Source organism: Ursus arctos, unplaced genomic scaffold, assembly GCF_023065955.2.
Source record: "Ursus arctos isolate Adak ecotype North America unplaced genomic scaffold, UrsArc2.0 scaffold_13, whole genome shotgun sequence".
In the NCBI taxonomy this organism is placed as follows: Eukaryota; Metazoa; Chordata; class Mammalia; order Carnivora; family Ursidae; genus Ursus; species Ursus arctos.
In genome coordinates, this window is record NW_026622797.1 from 9,739,961 (window position 1) to 9,752,738 (window position 12,778).

At 48.0% G+C, this 12,778-nt stretch overlaps 1 long non-coding RNA gene across 1 annotated transcript; it reads left to right on the forward strand.

Moving 5' to 3' along the window:
• Positions 1-1,266: 1,266 nt before the first annotated feature.
• LOC130543502 (uncharacterized) lies at positions 1,267-10,439 on the forward strand. The gene is made up of 4 exons (XR_008958881.1): positions 1,267-1,517; positions 2,005-2,200; positions 4,135-4,227; positions 5,223-10,439. It is a non-coding gene; the product is annotated as an uncharacterized LOC130543502 (long non-coding RNA).
• The last annotated feature ends 2,339 nt before the right edge of the window (positions 10,440-12,778 follow it).

Sequence of the window (12,778 nt, forward strand, 5' to 3'; positions counted from 1 at the left end):
CGGGTGACGGCGTGACCAGTGGAATGAGTACTGTTCACTGAAGACGTCCACTGCTTGTGCTGCTATTCAGTATGTTTGAAAAGGTACCATTCTGGGATTATGGGTGATTTTTAAGGTGCCTTCTGTATTCTTCTAGTTTGTGACAATATGCAGATATTACTTTGATAACTGTGATGAACCACCCCTCCCCGGCCAATTTGCTTTAAAAAAAGTACCAGGCAAGAGGAATTTCCTACAGGGGTTCATTTTCTTTGCAAATGTGTTTCTTCTGGCTGGAAAGCGGAAACGTCTTTCCTCCCCTGCTCCACACACCGCAGAACAAGGGGCATGAAGAGGAAGTTAAGTACGGTGTCAATGGCACCAATTAATATTCTTATAAAAAGTTATATAAGAGAACAAACGTAGCCATAAGGCTAAGCCATGTGTGCAGCTGATCCCCAGGGATGGTGTTCACTGCTCTTGATGTCCTGAGCTTTGAGAAAAGAGAGGACATTTGCCCTCTACTCCAAGACCATGGCTGTACAAGCAGTGGTTTCCAGACTGCTGGCAACACTTTTTTCCTTCCGTTATATTTGTCTTCTGCTAGTTAGTCAAGAAAGGAAAAGAAACAAAATTTAATACAAGTTCATGGGATAGACTAGGTGGGGATCAGAAAGTGTAGCAAGGCTAAGGGGTTATAAGAACATGAAGCAGTTTATACCCACCCGATGGGGTGACTCACTGTCCCTGTTTTCCTGGACCCCAGACTTAAAACTGAGATGATCCTGGACGAACCAAGGCGAGCTGATGACTTGTGAGAAAGCAGACCGGGCTCCAGGCTGTGCCTCCCCGCCCCTATGGCCCCGCCCCCTGTGGGCCCCGCCTCTTCTGGGCCCCTCCCCCGTGTCTTGCCACTTGACTCAGCCTCTGGCCCCCAGCACTACCCCTGGAGAGCTCATAATATCAATATCACCATTTTCCAGGGCAATTTGGAGAATCGACTCTGGCCTGAACTTGGGAACCCAGACCATAATTTTATCTTTAGCGTGTCACTCAGTTTTTCATTTTCTAGAATGAAACCCCTTTAACTTCAGTTTTAAAATGATTGTGACTAAAGAGAAAACCGGATCCTGGTATGAACTCAAATTTTGATACATTTGAACTGTCAAAATTGTTCCCTTTAAGTTGCACTCAATGCAAATTTCAGTTCCTAAAAAACCCAAATAAGGTAATAAATGTTAAGGGAAGGAGGTTTGATTTATCTCTTCCTAAACTGATGACCTCGTAGGAAAATTGCTGATTGAGGAAAAACACGTTGGGGTTAACGCTAACATAGGGACACACTCATAGCCGTCAGAGTGACTATTCTAGTTCCGCTGCAGGGGGTGAAGACAGGAAAGTTAGGGCCGGTTCTAGGGAGGGCTGTCGTTAAGATACTCAGTGTGGAACTCCATTTCGTCTACACCACCTCCAAGGTGTCCAGTGTCCCAAGAAGTAGATGACATCAGCACCCCGCTTTCCAGAGAGACTCACAGAGGGTAAGTGGCCTGAGGACAGGCCTCCAGGTCTGGTTGTCTTCCACCCCTACCCGCATCTCCTTTTCTTCAGGGAGTGGGGAAGTCTATTTCCTCCGTGTCTTACAGCCCTCATGGTAGGTCAACCAACCAGAGCTGAGACGTCGTTGACAGAAAACCAACTGTCTCCCGCTGAGTAACAGAGATGAGACAGAAGCTGCTTTTGCTGCTTAAAGAAAGCATCTCCATACCCTTTATTAGGGAATTGTTCTTTATAGATGAGGAAGAACTTTCACATTCACTGGGAAGACAAGGAAAGAGCAGTAGTGATAATGACAGTAATGGTAAAAATAAATGTGCCCATACTGCAGGACTCGTCACATGCCAGTGAGGACACTGAGGCTCTGGGAGGTGACTGAGCTGGCATTTTGTCCTCAGGCTAACCCCAATGTTCAAGCTTTTTATGCTTTATCACATGATCAATTTTTAGTTTATTTATCTCATTTTACAGCTGAGGAAACAGAGACGCTTGGAGGCTAAAGGACTTGCGAAGTTCTCGTGCTTAGAACGCACCGAGCTGGAGCTCACCCCAATGGCCAGTAGCCTCTGCACAGAGAACACCGAGCTAGTGCCCGTGAGCCACTGCAGGGCTTTCGATGTTCAGTCAGCCTGGAGCCCAAAGCCCCAGGGAATGACGTGCCTCTGAGGTAAAAATTTGTACCAGACATGATCTCTTGGTTTCATGGGGCAGAAATTGCCAGAGTTAAACAAATAAGGAAAATGTAAGTTTTTCAAAAAATGTCAAATACAACCTGGAATGAGCTTGCCGCTGGGCCTTGGGGAGGTACCAGCCTCAAGCCTGGGAAGAAATCAGGGCTTTCTCTCTGGTTTCTGTAGACCAGCTTCCCCTGCTCCCCAGTGTGAGGGGTGGACCCTGGCCACGGGCCACACTCCCGTTTACACACTAAGTCCAGCTATTGGGAAAGTTTTCTTTGCTCCATTTCATTCTCCGGGAGAAGGGACAGTGAGTGGCCAAGTCTGGGTCGAGTGTGTGCCTCTGGTCCCCACTGCCAGAGGGGGGATGCAGGTGACAGCACAAACAAGGCCAGCCCAGCCCCTTAGAACTGGGGACCAAGGGTCACTAGAGAACTGGGAATCACATAGTAAGCTGGACATGTGACCCAGCGTATGTCCAGGTGTCAGAACTCAAAATAAGTCAGAACAAAGCATTAGAATACCATCCAGACAAAAGCCATGGCCCAGTGAAACAGTGCTTACGTTAGTGAATACATATTTAGCCAGCTATTTATTTCATTAAAATCTTCCAGAAAACATGTATGTACTATAAATATTGTCTTTGTGATCAACTGTTTTAATAGTTTTTTTTTAATTTTTAATTTTGTGTATTGTTGACTCAGTGGGGGGGGATGGGCTAATATAACTCCCATCCAATCATGTACATGGGCCCAAGACTTTTTACAAGTTTTCTGGAACAAAGGAATCTGCTGTGATAGATTTTCCCGGCTAACATCCCCCTTGTTCTGAAGGTCCCTTGTGAATAAATATCACAGTCTTTTTGCAAGAGATTCAAGATGGGAAATGAGCAGATGTGAAATTTTTGGCTCTTGATGATGGAAGCTGCCCAATCCAGCCCAAGTCCTTTCTCTCCAGAAAGTGATGAACTATGTTCAAATGGTCAAACAAAACAAAACAAAAACCACAAGGCCTCCAAGCCCCGTGGTTGTAGCTGTGTGCCTCCGTTCATTTCTGAAATGCGGTGGGACTGGCTATCAACACATCCACGTTGGCCCCTAAGGATTTCAGATCTAATTCTTCGTGGAGGAGAGTGGGGTCCGAGTTGGAGGGACAGCTGTCTCTAAGGGTGGCAGTTATCGTTGAGCAGGGGCGATCTCCTTCTGCTCCTAAAAGACTGATTAAAGCTTGGCCTTCCTCCTGATCTCTTTTCAGAGAATCTCTCCACAGGTTCACACTCAGCCTTTGTTACTATTTTAAGTTGGTTTGGATGATTTCTACGCCAACTCTCAAAGCATCGGGATCTGTAATTATATTTTGCAAGAGGTATTAGGTGCTGCCAACACATTTTACAGTTTAGTGTTGCAAGGCAGGCGCTGTAACTTTTTGCCACATGGTTATTTAATTCCATACAGTAGAGAGAGACTTAATCACATTCGTGGCCTCCGCGAGGAAGGGCCAGCGCCCTCGGGCTCCAGCAACATTCCTGCTTGGTGTGGCTTCCCTCCACGAGGTAGGCTTCACGGCCGCCACGTGACGGCCCCACGGCTGTCAACAGGTGATTCATTGTCAGCTCCCAGGGAAAAACAGACTGTGTAGGAAGGTGCTCTACGATGATACATTTGGGGGTTTTTCTGCCGTCTACTGGGTAACCCGGACCTTATTGTCATGCATTCGAGGTGGAAGTGTGACGCAATTAAACTGATTTACAAAAGCCACAAACAGAAACTAGTGTCATTTTTTTTAGCCTCGGTGTGGTTAAGGTTTACTTCCTCTGCATATTTATAGTGGAGACTTTGGGGCATGGCTGGGGGAGAGCCAGCTTCGAGAGAAGGTCTGTTTGCTGGTTACTGCTTCTGTAATTTATGCTTTCCCCTTCGTTTATAAGGAAAAGACCATCCCGGCCTCCATTAGATGTGAAGGTTGTGTTTCTCCGCAGCCCTTGGCCGCTCCAACGAGGAGGCCCACGAGCGCGAGCTGGGTGAGGAGCTGGGAAGAGACCCAGAGAGGGCACAGGGATGGGAAACACTGAAGCCGGTCATTCGAGCTCCAGAATATCAGAGTTTAAACTCTCGATTCGGTGTAGCAACTGGCTCAAAAATAGACCTGCAAATGCATATACAAAGCAAGAATAATTTTCTATCACAGGCACGTGGCGTTTAAAAGGCAGCCTGGACCTCTCAGCGAGTCCGTTTTTAGAAAGGGCAGAAGGTGAGGTTAATGAACCTCGACACCTGCTTTGTTTTCCTCCTCTGCTCTAAAAATCCCCCCCCCCCCCCGATGAAGCTCGGGGGCACTTCATAAATGTTACATTGAAAGAACAGGAAAAAGCATGGCTGGGCGGTTTGTGAAATGTGCTAGAAACGTAATGAGGCCGATGCCAGGTTCACCAGTAATTAATTGGGAGCCCCTGGCCATGTTTCTTAACCTGCAAAGTTTTCCAGGATACAATTCCTGCTGCTTCACCTTGGTGTTCGGAGGAGTTGCCGATGAGGCAGATTGTGGAGGCTGTGGGAGGTGTAAACTGCTCATTAGATGGTGGGTTAGGCCGCTGGAATGAGGCAGGTGCACAGGGAGGGGGTGACTCATGGAAAAGGTAGGGTTCCACCTGGAAAGGAAGCTCACTTGGTGTGTCTCCAGGTTGGAAGAACAAGCCCCTGGATTCATGGCTCCCTACCTGACCTGCTCCCAGGGCAACATCTGACTCCCAGGACCATCTCAAGGGCTTGTTTCTTCAAATCTGATCTGTCCTGTTCTTCTCAGCCTTACACTGTTTATTAAGCGCTAGTTAGCAGGGGGAGCAGACGCTTTTCTGCAGTGACCTGTCTCTGCCTTTAGTTATGTAAATTCCATGGAGAAGCCTGCAGAACTGTGTGGAAATGCCCTTTTTTTTTAAAATGTTTTTTTATTACATTATGTTAGTCACCATACAGTACATCCCTGGTTTCTGATGCAAGCTCCTTTTATTCCTCCTAGAAGCACAGAGCACTTCCCCAGCCCTCCTCCCTACCCGGCCATGGCAGAGAAGCCCCAGCCCCCACTCAGCTTCAAAGAAAGCAGGTGGACCAGGCCTGGGAGGGCTGACAGCCTATCATCCATCGTCATGATGCCATCATCAGTAACCTCTGGAAACAACTTCCCATCCATTTCCAGGTGGTAAAGAAAAAGCTCATGGCTTATGTGTAATCTCCGTAAAGGGAGTCAGAAAGAAGCAAAAGGACATCTTTGTTTTATTTTCCATTTGATTTGGGAGATTTGGAGGGGGTCATAGGGTTTCCAGCACACTCCTTAACAGAAGACTCATCCACTCTCCAAAAATGCAGTAAAGCCAATGGAAAGAGAAGAGGCTTCTGGTTACAGACCGAATCTGCCAGTTGGCACATGGTGTTGGAGATGTTGCTCCAAGAGCTTCTTCTGGACCTGACTTTTCCTTCCCAACCAGACACAGCCACCCTGTACTTGTGAGGCATGCAGTCTTGGCCATGGCATCACTGTTCTCTGGAGTCTTCTTTTTCACTTGGCTTCCTGGAGCGAGCCCCACACTGGGAGAGGCCTGGCGCAGCTCCTTTTCCCACTGAGCTGTTTACCCAGTGTCCAAATTTCACATGTGCACTTTGATGTCCTCAAGCTTTGCTCAACACACTGTATCTGCAGCGGAAATGAGAGTTCCAGGTCTAGAGTTACATTTAACCTGCGCAGATACACTTGCTCTGGGCTCCACGTCTCCCCTTCTCGAACCCTGGGAAGCACCGTGCTTTATAATGTACATCGCCCCTTCCTCTACCTGGTTTCACTGGACCTCTAGAAATGAGCTGGGAAGTAGCTGGTCAGGTGTTCTTAGCCCCATTCTACAAATGGAGAAACCGAGGCTCGGAGCAGGTGAGGAGGATACTTCCGGGGTCCTACAGTTGCTACGCCCCAGAACTTGCTTCTAGGTCAACGTGTCCGCATCTGCACACTCTTCTCTTTGTAAAGAGCCCTTTCTCATGCTTCACACCTCTTTCTGCTCTGCAGGGTTCAAGGCTAGAATAAGAGGAAAGTGGTGACTCATAGCCAATGTCTGACTTCTTTTGTTATGGGCACAAATAAGGCTGTCGACCAATTTTTCCCAAAGAACACATTACGTCTCTCACAGCGCTCTTAATCTCCAGCCAGCTGACGGCCAGCACCCCACGGACCCTTGATGCATGTCGTCGTCCGAATGGAAAAACAAGACATGCCTCCAACACTCTAAAAATAAGGGGTTCTATGAAACTAACGCCACAAAAAGGAACAAAACAACATGTCGGCTGTTCTAACACAATCAGCTGATGGCCTAGAACCCCGTCGAAGGTGCCCATCTGTGCGGAGGGTAGCCGCGGCGGTGGCCTGCCCTGAAGGAGTATTTTATCACCACCGTCGCTCAGAATTGCCACGTGTGGCAATAATACAAAGCAGCCCAACTAGTTGGTTTTCTTATGTTTTAATTCTCTACAGACCATATGCCTCGCTTCCTCCTCTCTCTTTAGGACACCAGTATAACCAGTGATTCACGTCACCCATCAGATGAGAGTTCTTCAAAATTATTTTATTTTATTTTATTTTTTTAAATTTTAAGAAGATTTTATTCATTTATTCACGAGAGACAGAGCGAGAAAGAGGCAGAGGGAGAAGCAGGCTCCCCGCAACGCAAGGAGCCCGATGTGGGACTCGATCCCAGGACCCCGGGATCATGACCTGAGCAGAAGGCAGACCCTCAACCGACTGAGCCACCCGGAGCCCGATTTTATTTTATTTTTAATAAATACATTTCACTGCCCTCTGCTTGGTTGCCAGATCCTGGCTCCCCTCAGCTGCCTGCAGGCTCTCGTCAGCCAGAATGAACCTTCTCTTGAGGCTGCCCAAGCCGCTCCCACACATCACTGCCCGGTGTGACCCCCGGGCCCTGTCCTCCCACAGCTGCAGCTCAGCTCACCCCGCCAGCAGGAGCTCAGCATTCCTGCCAGCCAGGGCCCCGGGGCTTCTGTTCTCCGGGCTGCCAAGTTCAATGCATAAATTCCAGTCCGCATTCTACGGGGCCTCCAGTGGCCTGTGACAGGCCCTCCTTCCTGGAACTGCACACCCCCATTCTTTCTTGCCTTACGTGTATCTCTTTCCAAGGGCCCTTGTTCTTCTGCGGACCACTGTCCATGTTTCCCAGGGTCTGACCATGACTTCTTTTCTCTGCCATTCTCCTTACGCCGAATGTGAATGTGGATGCTTCCCTGGTTCAGACCTTTGGCCCAGATCTCTCTTTTGAACCCCAGTGTCACCTGTACAAGCCCCAGCACATCTTCCTCTGACCGGATCACGAGCATCTCACACTCAACAAGTACCATCAGCCAGACCCCACCCTCCCATTGTTCTTTATTACTATTCCACACTCAGGCATTCGTGCCCTCATTCATTCCGTGAGTATTTATTGAGTACATACTGTGTGCTTGTCACTGCGCTTGTGCTGATAATGCGGCCCTGAATAAGCCACCGTCCCAGGCCTCACCAAAAGGAAATGGCGTCACCATCCACATGGTGACCTAAGCCAGAATCCTGGAGTCATCTTCCCACATTGCATATTTACAATCATTTGGTCAGTAAGTTTGATCTCTTCTTCTATTTCTTAAATAAGTCTGGAATCCTTCCTCCTCTTCCTCCCACTGTGACCATCTTTTCTCGGGTCCTTGTACTTTCTTTTCTGGATGCTGCAGGAAGCCCCTCACTGGCCTTCTCATCCAGGGACTGCTGCATCCCAAACCATCCTGTGTAATGCTGGCATCATGAGACTTCTGAAACCACATTTATGACATCGCCATTTCCCTGTATAACATTCTCCCAAACACCCTCCTAACCTTTAGAACAAAATCTATGCCCCTTGGCGTGATACAAAGGGTTTTTGTTGTTAACCTGGCTCCTGTCTACCTCTTGGTCTTCTCATCCCCATTCTTCTTGGGACCTATGCTCCGGTCACAGAGACCTTTCTCAGGCCATTCCGTTTGCCTAGAATGCCTCCCCCCCACACACACCCCATTCCCCTCTTTGACTACCAGCTCCCCTATTTATCCTGCAAAACTTGTTCGGACGCAAGTCTACCAGACAGTGGTGCAGTGAGCCTTGCAGAACAGGGAGGGGCACCATGCACACCTGTAGCTGTAGATTATTGGGACTGTTTTCAGACATGCGGTAGTCCAGTGTATATGGTAGTGTCGAGTGCCGCCGGGGCCATCCACAGGGCTGCTCCTGGAAGGGTCTCCTGGCCCTCCCAGTGTGCGTTTGGCGACTCTTCTCTGTCATGGCCAAGTAACACCATCCTGTAATCATCTGTTTATTAGTCCCGGAGCTTCTTTGGAAAACGAGCTCTTAAAGGAGGGGATGGGGTCTTTTATCCCTGTATCCCTGACAGCAAGGAGCATGCAGGGCCCCTAGTAAATGCTCTGTAAACGTTTGTTGAGTGAAGGAATGTAATACAGTGGTAGCCAAGGGCACGGACCCCCGAGCGAATCCCAGAGCTGCTTCTCTGTCGTGCAGCTGGGGCTCCTCGCTATGCAGAGCAGTCACTTCTTGTGATGATGTGAGGCCTCAGGGAGGAAAGTGGCTGTCCAGCTCCCGGCCCGTAGGGAACAACTGGTGACTCTCATAATGATGGAATATTTGCAGGTGTCCAAGTTCCTTCTCTGCTGTGCTTTACAGTTCATGTGTCTGGACGCCCTCCATCAGTTTATTATTATTTCAACCTTCCTGATTTTTACTACAGAATCGGGATAATCCTCATGTTACAGATATTTTTAACTGCCAGCTCCTGGGTCGGAGTGGGCGGGGTGGGATGGGGGGCTGGGTGCGAGAGATGAATTGTGGCTCCAAGATCTCGGGTGTGGCCGTGTGTGAGCTACGGTAAAACCCAACGGAAGGGCTGTCAGAACCCTCTGGATTATCTGGCTCTTCCCAACTGCCTCGGGGCTTGGGGGCTGGCCTCATTTGCATATTGGCCCCCCTGTCCTCCGGGTGGGAGGCTCCACTTCCTGCCGCCCACAGCGGGCTGGAGTCGGACCTCCCCTATGTGTTTGACGATGTTGCCCCCTAGGGATCAGGCCCAATTTTCAATGACTATTGACTTGCTCTCTGACGCCTCGCCTACCCGTGTGCAGTGTTAGCAACTACAGGGGTGCAGAAGTGTCCCCCACCCTCAAGGTAGGATGTCCCCATTCAAGGACCTGGACGCCTTGATAATCCTGGAGAAGCGTCGGCCAGGCCTGGAAAGCTGAAGAACTCTGCGTACAACGATAGAGGAATTACTGTGCCCTGACGAGGACTGCAATGAACCGGGGCGAGCAATCGTATTTACAGAGAACTTTGCCGTTCACAGCGCCCTGCGACGTGCATTTTCTTGTTTGACCCTTTCAACCAGGCCAGTGAGGATGGTGTGAACGAAACAAACATTTTGTTGGGAGACCCACAGTTAATATCATCACATTGGCCGCAACTGCCTTGACAGTCACCGGATGTCATGTCTCATCGCAAAGGTCACGCTTGAAACAAAGTGTCATTTCAGAGGGGAAAAAAAAAGTCCCCATGAGTATGACTCACCAGCAGTACTTTTCTGTCGTACCTGAGCTTTCTCCTCCAGCGTCTCCAGTAGCATCTGGAAAGATCAAAGCATGAGGTAGACAGACTTGATGACTGGAGAGGCCTTTTGAGGATAATTTTCAATTTCTGCCTTGCAACCGTGATCCTAGAAATTATGAAAAGGCACTTTTAGGGGCGCCTGGGTGGCTAAGTCATTAAGCATCTGCCTTCGGCTGAGAGCGTGATCCCAGGGTCCTGGGATCGAGCCCCCACATCAGGCTCCTTGCTCTGCTGGGAGCCTGCTTCTTCCTCTCCCACTCCCTCTGCTTGTGTTCCCTCTCTTGCAGGCTGTCTCTCTCTGTCAAATAAATAAATAAAATCTTTAAAAAGAAAAGAATAAAGAAAAGGCACTTTTAGGATCAAAAGCATTTATTTAAAAAAAAAAAGATTATTTATTTGAGAGACAGAGAGAGCGTGAGCAGGAGGAGGGGCAGAGGGAGAGAATCTTCAAGCAGACTCCCCACTGAGCCCGGAGCCCGGATCTCATGACCCATGAGATCATGACCCATGAGATCATGACCTGAGCCGAAACCAAGAGTCGGATGTTTAACTGACTGAGCCACCCAGGAACCCCCTATTAAAAGCATTTAGCTTCATTTCTTCATACGAATGGAAAATCAAAATCATTCTGAGGTCGTGGGTTTTTTTTTTTTTAAAGATGCAAAACAACTCTCAGACAATTGCTATTAAATCCCTCACATTTAAGCTTAAATCACAGTGACATTGTCACATCATATCTATTCGAGGAAGGTTAACCCAAATATTGGCAAAGGGTCCTTTTCTTCCTTTAATCTTTGAGGGGAAAAAAGAGGAGCTCCAAAATTATTCCAAACAGTCTATCAGTAGTCCCTATTGCTCCAAACATTCAGAGTAATGTCCACACGCGCGGAGCTGGTGTTTTTCTATCCCAGATGTATTCTTTTCCCCTCCAAGAAGTGAGGAGTGACTAACAGTCAGGATTATGGTGCCAAGAGCAGCCACTAGGAGAGAGAGACAACTCAGAGAGAGAATTTCTCCCTAGAGATTGTGAAATACTCTTTTTCAGGAGACGAAGCATGTTTCCCAGCTTCCCCTCACATCTCTGTAGCCGGAGCTGGGTCACATGGCGATTGCATCTCCCACTGGCCAGGGAGTTTGTTTGGACATTTTTTAGGGGGGTAGAATGGATTTCGGGATGTTAATCACCACTTTGGATACTGTTTCTGGAAACGTTGATAGCCAGACCAGCTGTTCTTTGGTTTAAGGCAGATCAGAGTCCTGACTGCTTCCTTTTGAGGGTCTTTAGTGATTAAATGAAAACAAAAACAAAAACAAAAACAAAAAGAGAGAGAGAGAGATGTAATTATGTTTGTACTCAAAATTTGGAGAGCAGGGCATACCTGTTTTGTACATGCAGACAATTTACATTCTCATGGAAAAATTCTTCAATTCCAGGGGCCATCCCATCGACAAGGAGGGGAGGGGATGTTTGTTGGGTCTGTCTCCATGATTTGAGTCTCTCCACGACTCTCCAGGACAGCGGAGAGATCCTCTCAGGGCATCTGGGCAGCCCCTGGAATCATGATGAAATCGCTTGCATAACCTCCACCCCCAGGAAAATACATTTAGTCAAAATTAAAGTCTTCTGATTTGCAATCAGAAGAACATTATAAGTCAAATGAATCTTCTGACCTTATTTTCAGAGGGGCAGCCTCTGAAAGCAGGACAATTAAAGTTTGTTTTCTCCAGGATCTGTCAGCGCTGTGAGACCAGCGGGGTCCCCAAGGTTCAGAAACAGCAGGTACAGGGCAGAGTTTCCTTTCCTTAAGATTGTTGCTCTTTCCAGAAATAACTTAGCGTTCTGAAATAGTTCCTGGAAGTTGTAACTGGAGAACAGTCAGACCAGGGGAGATGCTTAACGTTGGGGCAAAAGTGAGGCTTGTGCGGAGTCCAGCTGGGAGAGAGGCAAGAGATCTCCTCAGTTATGTCCTTGGGTCTTTTTAGTTCTGGGGGTCTTGGGTTCCAATCTGTCAAGATGAGCCTTTAACACGTGTCTCTAGTAGTATATCTACCTTTCCAGATGGCCGCATGTCCCCTTTTCTCCCTGCGCTCTTATCTGACTACAGCACTGGATGCTTTGAAGTTCTGCAAACTGCATAGTTACGAGAGAGAGGGTTTATTCAGAAAATCTGCTGGGAAACCCAAGAACATAGGACAGAGTTATGATGTGTTAATGTCCACTTCTACGATGTACATGCATGCCCATTTCACACGATGTTATGTGTGTGTAGACCCGGTTTCAAGAAAGCATGTTTATGTCTCAAATCACAGGAGCATCTGCTAAGTGCAAACACTGTTGGCTGTCTACCCAACAGGCACTCTGACGTCTTCCTTGCTAACAGAACCCGGATCTTGTTCAGGTGTCTGTCCTCTCTGGGTTTCTCATTTCCAGCCCTAGAAGCAGAATCTTGATGACTCTGGGACTGGTAGTCCCAGTGGCTGATTTAGAGTGAAGATATGACTAGTTCTGGCCAACGAGACCTGGCCAGGGTGGGGGCAGAATCTGAGGCTTCTGGGAAACGTCTCTTTGTTTCTTAAAAAATAAAGAAAGAACAGCCCCTCGTCATCCTCTGGACTTTGTTACAGCTGTTTGTGATCTTGGGATGTGGCAGCCATCTTGTGAAGACGTGGGGAACCAACCTAAGGGCAAAATGGACTTAGTATGGTGGACTGAAGAAATGTAAACTTGCTTGGATCCTTGCAGACTTCAGAGTTGCTGAATGAATCAACCCCGAAGCAGCTCTACCCTTGAATTTCTTGTCATCAGATTAAATGCCCTTGTTTAGAACATGTTGAGTTTAATCTGAAAGCATCCTAAACAATAATCCATAGCCAGCTGTTGTCCCTATTCACAGGGT